This window comes from Mus caroli, chromosome 17, assembly GCF_900094665.2.
Source record: "Mus caroli chromosome 17, CAROLI_EIJ_v1.1, whole genome shotgun sequence".
In the NCBI taxonomy this organism is placed as follows: Eukaryota; Metazoa; Chordata; class Mammalia; order Rodentia; family Muridae; genus Mus; species Mus caroli.
The window spans coordinates 27,952,759-27,961,207 of NC_034586.1; the positions used below are offsets into that span (position 1 = coordinate 27,952,759).

An 8,449-nucleotide genomic window follows, 5' to 3' on the forward strand; every position below is an offset into this window, starting at 1 on the left:
CAGTAAAGAACATCCCTCCATGGCTTCTGCATAAGCTCCTGCTTCCTGACCTGCTTGAGTTCCAGTCCTGACTTCCTTTGGTGATGAACAGCAGTATGAAAGTGTAAGCTGAATAAACCCTTTCCTTCCCAACTTGCTTCTTAGTCGTGTTTGTGCAGGAATAGAAACCCTGACTAAGACACTAGTCATATCCACCAATGAGGAGCAAGCTTCCCTCCAAGCTGGCTTGTATTGTTTTTGTTGTTTATTGATTGATTGATTAAGACAGGATCATACTATATAATCCTGGCTGACCTGAACTTGTAAGTAGACCATGCTGGTCTTGAACTCAAAGAGAGTTCACTGCCTCTTTCTTTTAAATGCTGTGAGCTATGACACCAGGCTCAAGCTGGTTTAAACCTGATGGATGCCCCAGACCGCATTGCCATCCTCAGAGGGCACACTCCAGGACGCCTATACAAGTGGATCGAGATGTGGACTTAGCCACTGCCCACTCACAGAGGGAGATGACATAATGGACTTATATACTACACACTCTGTACTCTCTGGGGCCACAGAGGGTGGACAGGATGGCTTCAGTGGTGTATGGAGCTGCTTGGGTGTGACACTGAAGATGCCCATCATGGGGCTGTAGAGATAGATCAGCACTTAAGAGCACTAACTGCTCTCACAGAGGACTCAGGGTCAACACCAACATGGTGGCTCTCAACTGTCCTTAACTCCAGTTCCAAGGGTGTCTGATACCCTTTTCTGACTCTGAGGAGACACACATGGTGCACACATACATATACAGGAAAACACACACAAGATACAAATAGGTAAGTCTTTAAAAATGATGCCTATCATCTCTGGACACATGTAGCTCACAGGCCCAGTGAAGAGCTGCCACTAGTCACTTCTGGGTGGCTCCTTCCTGCAGGCTGTTTGTTGCTGGGTAGGATGGTGGGAATTAAAGCTAAACAGAACGGTGTTGGGACATGATGATGGTGACTCAGGTGGCTGGCACACTGCAGGCTGTGAGGCTCAATAGATGGCATCATGTCCAGAGTTCACACACAGTACCTAGCGCACAGTAGGCACTCACCACACACACTGACTGCCCTGGGATGATGTGTGAAAAGACACACTGTACACAGAGGCCACAGCTGAGTGGGCTGCAAAGAAAGAGTCTTAGAAGAATGACTGCTGTCCTCTAAAGCATGGTGACAGCTGGGCATGGCTGTGTCATGAGGCATCTGAGGCCATGAGCCAACACAGCACACTCATAGCAGAAGAAGCTGGAGGTGAAAGGAAGGACCTCTGGGGTCGGGGCTGCAGAGGGAATGCACCCTGCCTGCCCCTGCATTTTGGACTTTCAGTCTCAAAGCTGAGAGAAAACACTTTGCTGTAGCAGCCACAGGTCACAGACACATGGTGGACTGAGTATAGAGCTAGCTGACAGAGGTATCAGTCAGTTACAAGGTGCTCATCACAGCCGGGGTCAAGGCTTAGTATCCCTCAGGTGTCCATCCCTTCCTGAAGATGGGTGTCTGTCTCCTTCCCCATGAATAGGGCAGTGTGTGAAGCTCTCCTTACCTCAAGTGCTTCTTCCTGGCTGTGGACTTTTCTGCCACTCAGCAACCTGGAACACAGATGGGAGGGGTGAGCCAGACCCTACAGTTCAGCCATCCTGACATCTGACCTACATCCCCACAGGAACCACCATAGCATCTACTGGCCATGAGAACCAGGCAAGGCCTGAACATATATAATGAGAGGTGGGAAGGTCAAAGGTAAAGTGTGTGATATGGGAAATTGTATACATGGTGATGCTCCCAACAGTAGTGAACCCTACAGAGGACCGTAGTCAGAAACAGCACCTCCACCTCCACTGACTTCCACCACAGCTCGGTCAGGTAACCAATATTCAAGGGACTCTGAGGGCCGGAAAGACCAGCGTTCCCCACCTGTCTGTCTCAGCCTGCTGCAAGCAGAGGGCCCTCAAAGAGATGCTATTGTTACATGAGAGGCCCTCAGCTGCTCAGTCTAGCAACACCCACCACAGGGCTTGCAGGACCCTGCTCACAGGTAACTGCTGGGTAACCGGCAGTGTTTTTTGGACGCTGGCTCTGCAGCAAATCAGGGCCATGTGAGCTGAGCTCTGAGAGAGATCTGGGCCTGCAGCTCCACCTGAGCATCCCCAGCCACATCAGCCCTCAGCTGGACATGTATAACTCTTTGTCTCGTTGGAGCATCTCGCCAGCAGGGAAGTCCTGTGGGCCAACAGGATCATGGACCAAGAACCAGAGGGAAGAATGCTTGTCATTCCCTAGAGGGAGTTGGAACCACTCCAGGGTTAGGGTCCAGGTTTACAGGCAAAGGCAACATCATCAGGCCAGGCTTTCTTAGGGCCACCTATGGGCCTGAGGGAGCAGATGTGGGGCTGCCAGGGCTCTGCAGGGCTCCTCGGGGCATCTGGTCCTTCTGCCAATGTGGTTACTTACTCAGCCTCAAACTGGTTGGGAGTGATGATATCTGCCTCGGGTACCACTTTGTCCCTGTACACGGGAAGGAGGTCCTGGGGAACATACTGGAGAGCACAGGAGACAAAGGAGGAGGCTCACTCACATGGAAGGAGCCCAGGGGGAAACAATCCCAAAGCCCAAATCCTGAGGGGACACCTGGCATTGCCACCATGAGGAAATACACAACTGAGGACCCGCAGACCCGAGTCATGGGTGACATGGACAGAGAAGGGCCTGGGGCAGGCCCTCAGCTCACTAGAACCAAGAAGGGAGGAAGGGAGATAGGGAGCTAAGACACAGGACCACACAGGGTGACTTAGGCAACATCAGGCCTTCAGGCCCTGCCAGCAGGAACCATGAGTTCTCTGTAGCTCAGGCTAGAACCAATTTTTTTCCAAGTACTGCAGTTACAGGTGTGACTCCCCAAGGCCAGTTTAGAACTATCTTTACCTTTTGTTTATTATTACCTCCACGCTGAGGATGGATCCAGGGCCTTTTACCAGTCAGGCTAGCATGGTCTACTACTCCAAGCTCGTTTTTTTAAAATTTGGATTCAGCCTAGCTTCAAACTTGCACTCATCCTGCCTCAGCCCCCAAGTAACTAGGATTACAGATGCCCACTGCCTGCCTCCTGACATCAGAGTCCCACGTGATAGGGAAAATAACTGTTTGCTCCCATGATGCTTTGCAGCACTAGTATGCGGTCCAGGGTTCCAATCTCTGCCCTTCCAGTTAACCTGGAGGCCTAAGGTCCTACCCTGATGGACACCTGCTGACTGGCACAAACTGAAAAAGAGCTAAAGATAGATTGGGCCACCTGCAAACTGTGACCCCTAGACTTGGGTTTGATCATGGAATCAAAAAAGTTCTTACATATCCGTGTTTGGTGGCTGATACACATCTCAGTGGCAGAGTATGTGGCTGGTAATGTGAGAGGCCACGGGCTTGACCCCCATGATGCCTCCACTGGTCGGAGGAGCACTGTCCTGCAGTCAGGGGCAAATGGCTAGCCCTCCTCCCTGCCGCAGCTTCCAATCAAGCTTTCTGGGAATACCATCCACAACAGGAAAACCTCATAGGACATTCGCTTCAGTGTCTATACCTGGAGGGTTATTGAACAGCTCGCCCACTGTTGACAGACTGTCTATGGCTGTCATGGGACACATGGGCAACCTATGCAAGGCATAGACGCTACACACCTGCCTGTAGAGGGCCACCCTGGTTTACCTGGGAAGGGGACCCTCACTTGGTTCAAAGCAGATGACAGACCATACGTTAACAGTGGGCGGTGTGAGTCCACTCACCATGGAGCCTTCCCCATTCCACTTGTCGCCCATCACAGGGTCACACACTGCAGGGACAGAACATCTGGTCAGCAGCTGCTTGCTGTGGCTTCCTACCACGGATATGTGCGCTGTCTGCTTTTTCTTTTCTTGTTTGAGACAGGGTCTCAGTGTGTAGCCCAGGATAGCCTTAAACCCACCTCCCACACAATATGCCCAGCTCCACACCCACCTTTTTCTCTTAACTGATAGGTTAAGGCAGATTTCCATAGCGACTGCCCTACCTGACATCCACATCAGCAATGCAGGGCTCCGAGCTCCCCACAGCCTCGACAACTCTCACTGTTTCTATTTTCCTGCAGCTTTTATGTGTTTTTATTACACTACCCTAGATGGTGCAAGTATCTCATTTCTCAATTTTTAAGCTTTATTTGATGTGTATGAGTGTGTGCCTGTATGTATGTACATCTGTACAGGCATGTATGTACATGCAGCACATGTGCAGATGCCCAGGACGTCACACAAGAGCAGGAGATCACCTGTAACGGGACTTACAGGCAGCTGTGAGCCACCAGAGTGGGTACCTGGAACTGAACTCTGGGACAGACTGGTACTCAGGATCCAGCCTTGGACTATGAGTCTGGTAATACTATCTCTGCTCCATGTGGCACACGAATCCTTGTTACCTGGTCGGCAGGGTAGTGTCCCCCACTCTATGCCGACAACTATGCAGGTCACCTCCTCACCACCACCTACAACAGTTTACCCTGCCTGGGGTATCAACCGAGCCTCAACCTCTTTAAGGTCAGACCTCTTGCACCTTGGGCACCCCAGGCCTTCCTCCATAATTAACCCCTTCTTTCTCATGCCCTCCATGTGAAACCCTAGGGTCACCCTGAAAAAAAACTTCCCAATCTTCCTGATGATGAAGCCACAAGGCTTCTCCTTAGAGGTCTCATAACTAATAGGTAAAGACTAGGCAGGAAGAGAGGTGGCCAGAAGACAGAAGTGTGTGTGGGGGTGTTCCCTTCCCTGTTAGGAGCAGCATAAAGGGGTACTAACCATACACAAGGTGAGAGTTCTGTTGCTTCAGCTCCCGCACAATGTCCACTACCATGGCCAGGAAAGACTTGTCTCTCGTGTAACCTTGGGAGGAAAAAAATTCAGGTTTATCCGCTCAAGACAGGGCACACTGACCACCAGACCATCTCCATCACAAGTACCATTAAACCAAGCTAGCATCTGTGTAGGGACAGGCCAGACGCTGTGGGTAGGGATACAGGATGTTCCCAATGGTCTGTACTCATGGATGGGAAGACAGGAAGATCCCAGAAGTACATGAGGGGTTTGATGGAGGTTTGATGGATGGGAGGTTAGATAATTGACATGTAACTGAACTTTCAAGACATATCTTTCCAAAAAAATATTTATTTTGTGTGTATGTGTGTGTGCCTGACTATGTCCACGCACCAAGTGTGGGCATGAGTCCTCGGAAGTCAGGAGATGGTGTCAAAACTCTTGGAGCTGGCATCACCTATGGTTTTGAGCTATCACGTGTGTGCTGCAAACTGACCCTGGGTCCTCTGCAAGACTGGTAAGTGCTCTTAACCACGGAGCCATCTTTCTAGCTCCTGTGTCTCTTTCAAAGCTTTTAGAGAGATGGCTCCGTGGTTAAGAGCTGTTCTGCCCCGTGTCCTAAGTTCAATTCCCAGCACCTACATAACAGATCCCATGGGATCCAATGCCATTTTCCGGTGTGCACCAAACACCTATATACATAATACAGAACTAAAATTTCGGGCTGGCGAGATGGCTCAACGGGTAAGAGCACTGACTGCTCTTCCAAAGGTCCTGAGTTCAAATCCCAGTAACCACATGGTGGCTCACAACCACCCATAATGAGATCTGACACCCTCTTCTGGAGTGTCTGAAGACAGCTACAGTGTACTTACATATAATAAATAAATCTAAAAAAAAAAAAANGGAGACAAAGGAGGAGGCTCACTCACATGGAAGGAGCCCAGGGGGAAACAATCCCAAAGCCCAAATCCTGAGGGGACACCTGGCATTGCCACCATAAGGAAATACACAACTGAGGACCTGCAGACCCGAGTCACAGGTGACATGGACAGAGAAGGGCCTGGGGCAGGACCTCAGCTCACCAGAACCCAGAAGGGAGGAAGGGAGGAAGGGAGGAAGGGAGGAAGGGAGGAAGGGAGGAAGGGAGGAAGGGAGGAAGGGAGGAAGGGAGGAAGGGAGGAAGGGAGCTAAGACCCAGGACCACACAGGGTGACTTAGGCAACATCAGGCCTTCAGGCCCTGCCAGCTGGATCTGGGGTGTCTCATCTCCACATAAGACATGCCTGATCATCTCATTGTTAATTTATCAACGAAGCATCTCACAGAATAGTACCTCTCTCCCCTGACCCTCATATGGGTTCTTACACTGTAGCCCAGGCTGGCTTAGAACTCACAGCAATCCTGTTTTCTTCCAAGTCCTGGAATTACAGGTGTGACTCACCAAGGCCAACTCAGAACTATCTTTACCATTTGTTTATTATTACCTCCATGTTAAGGATGAACCCAGGGCCTGTGCTTGTTGGTCAAGCACCTCTAAGCTCCTTTTTTGGATTCAGGCTAGCCTCAAACTTACACTTTTCCTGCCTCAGCCCCTAAGTGACTAGGATTACAGATGCCCACTGTCTGATTTCTGACATCCGAGTCCCACGTGACACAGAAATAACTGTTTGCTCCCATGATGCTTTGCAGCACTGGTGTGTGGTCCAGGGTTCCAATCTCTGCCCTTCCAGTTAACCTGGAGGTTCAAGGTCCTACCCAGATGAATACCGGCTGACTGGCACAAAATGGAAAAGAGCTGAAGATAGATTGGACCACTGGCAAAGTTCAACCCCTGGACTTGGGTCTGATTATAGAATCAAAAAATTCTTACATAACTGTTTGGTGGCTGGCTCACACCTCAGGAGCAGAGTATGTGGCTAGTATGTGAGAGGCCATGGGCTTGACCCCAAAGATGTCTTTCCTGGACAGAGGAGTGCTATCCTGCAGTCACGGGTAAAAGGCTAGTCCTCCTCCAATCAAGCTTTCAGGGTAAACCATCTGCAAGTGGAGAAGCTCATGGGACATTGGCTTCTGAGTCCACACCTGGAGGTTTATTGAAGAGCTTGCCCACTGCTGACAGACTGTCTATGGCTGCCATGGGACACATGGGTAGCCTATGCAGGCATAGACAGTACACACCTGCCTGTATGGGGCCACCGTGGTTTAACTGGGAAAGGGACCCTCACTTGGTTCAAAGCAGATGACAGACCACAGGTTAACAGCGAGTGGTGTAAGTCCACTCACCATGGAGCCTTCCCCATTCCTCTTTTCACCCATCACAGGGTCACACACTGTGGGAACAGAACATCTGGTCAGCAGCTGATTGCTGTGTGGCTTCTGACCACGGATATGTGCACTGTCTGCTTTTTCTTCTTTCTTTCTTTCTTTCTTTCTTTCTTTCTTTCTTTCTTTCTTTCTTTCTTTCTTTTTTTTTGTTGTTGTTGTTGTTTGAGACAGGGTCTCAGTGTGTAGCCCAGGATAGTCTTAGACCCACAATCTTCCTGTCTCAGCTCCCATGTAACTGACAATGCAGGCATGCACACACCATGCCCAGCTCCACATTCAACTGTTTCTATGAACTGACAGGCAGGTTTCCATAGTGACTGCCCTACCTGACATCCACGTCAGCAATGCAGGGCTCTGTGTTCCCCACAGCCTCTCCAACTCTCACTGTTTCTATTTTCCTGCTGCTTTCATGTGTTTTCATTACACTAGCCTAGATGGTGCAAGTAATTGCTTAATTTTAAGCTTTATTTGATGTGTATGAGTGTGTGCCTTTATGTATGTACACCTGTATAGGCATGTATGTATGCGTGTGCCTGTATGTATATACATCTGTACCTGCATGTATGTACATGCAGCCCAGGAGGTCACATAAGAGCACGAGATCACCTGTAATGGGACTTACAGGCAGCTATGAGCCACCAGAGTGGGTACCTGGAACTGAACTCTGGGTGTCTGCAAGAGGAGTGTGTGCCCTTGACTGATGACAAGGTCTCATTTTGCCCTGGCTGGCTTTGAACTCACTATGTAGCTGGGATGACCCTGAACTTCTGATCCTCTGAGTACTGGGACTACAGGCATAGACCTCCACATTCAGTGTCTGTGGTCCTATGGATAGAACCCTGGGCTTCATGTATGCTGGGCAAACACTCTACCAACCCAGCCACATCCCTAGTCCCTCAATCTTTAAAAAAAAATTACAATGCATATGGTTACACCAGAGCAATGTGTTCCCTAGGAACTTGCACTTTTCTGCCAAGACATTTAGGTCCTTGGGATAATTTTACATTTAATTCACTATTTATGGAAAGCCGTGCAGCGAGCAATCGCTGTGGAGAGCCGTGCGCGTGCCGCGAGCAATCACTAGTAAACAAGCCTTGTGCGCAAGTGCAAGAGTGAACTCACTCCTAGTCACTGCCCATTCTCGGGGTGTAATAGTGGTGTGATGAGCGAGCAACGAATCAAGAGCTGTCACGCTACATCAGGTGCTGAAACGTCATGGCTGAGTGCTATATAAGGGATTCCATTTTCTGGGGTCGG

General features: G+C 49.8%; 1 pseudogene; it reads right to left on the reverse strand.

Annotated features, from left to right (window-relative positions):
• Positions 1-8,449, reverse strand: part of LOC110284017 — a 23,450-nt pseudogene that overhangs the window by 5,522 nt on the left and 9,479 nt on the right.